This window comes from Pygoscelis adeliae, unplaced genomic scaffold (assembly GCF_000699105.1).
Source record: "Pygoscelis adeliae isolate BGI_AS28 unplaced genomic scaffold, ASM69910v1 Scaffold238, whole genome shotgun sequence".
Taxonomy (NCBI): Eukaryota; Metazoa; Chordata; class Aves; order Sphenisciformes; family Spheniscidae; genus Pygoscelis; species Pygoscelis adeliae.
The window spans coordinates 1,401,595-1,402,397 of record NW_008825285.1 but is presented as its reverse complement, the minus strand read 5'-3'; the positions used below and the strand labels follow the sequence as shown (position 1 = coordinate 1,402,397).

Below are 803 nucleotides of genomic sequence, written 5' to 3'. Positions count from 1 at the left end.
GGGCCAGGGGCTGCGAGGGGGGCAGCAAGGGAAAATCCGATTTTTTTTGTTTCTTGGTGTGAAAAATAAAACACGAAACGACAGAGAAAAAAAAAAAGGTGGCGGTCCTTCCTTTTGTCTGTTGTAGAAGGAAAAGGATAAAAAAGCCCGATAGTTCCAAACTCCTCCAGATTACTATTATTTTTGCAGCAATAGGAGAGAATCCTTCTAGTGCATTTCACTTGTCTCCATGTGCTAAAAAGTTGTACAATAATTTCCCCTCATTAGCTTCATTATAAGCTATATTAGCAACAATTAAAAACGCAACATGAAAATGAAAAGACCAGGCGCGCAAATTGCAGCAAGACTCATTTGGCCTGCATTCCCCCTTTCACAATTACCAGGGAAATGAATTGAAAAGCACGCCCCTGCCTCAGTCCTGGTTGCTACAAGATGAGAACAATTAGCAAACTCCTTTCCACCACCTAATTTCGCGTGGTAACAAAATGGATTTTTCCCCATGAATGCCTAGCCGGCCTATTCATTATCTCTCCTCTATTAGTAATTTTCTGCTCCGTATTCAGCTAGCCAGCTCTTAATTTCCTCCTGTCTTGCAGTGTACACAGTGGCTCTTATGTCAGGCCCGGTCCATTTTTATCTTGTAATCATAAAGGCCACCAAAGCAATTATCGCTGGTCTTGACTGTAAAAGCTTGTCATTAATTAGCCTCCTTGCCTTCAGTGCTGCGGATTAGCCGGGGCCGAGGCTGAGTTAATGGAAATGCAGGTTCAATAAGACTCCCGGATTTTCTTGCCTGGATGCGC

The 803-nt window shown here is 43.2% G+C and overlaps 1 protein-coding gene across 1 annotated transcript in view; it reads right to left on the bottom strand.

The window, feature by feature from the left end:
- The window catches only part of PTPRN2 (protein tyrosine phosphatase, receptor type, N polypeptide 2), a 416,744-nt gene that overhangs the window by 105,822 nt on the left and 310,119 nt on the right, over positions 1-803 (bottom strand). The window lies entirely within an intron of this gene.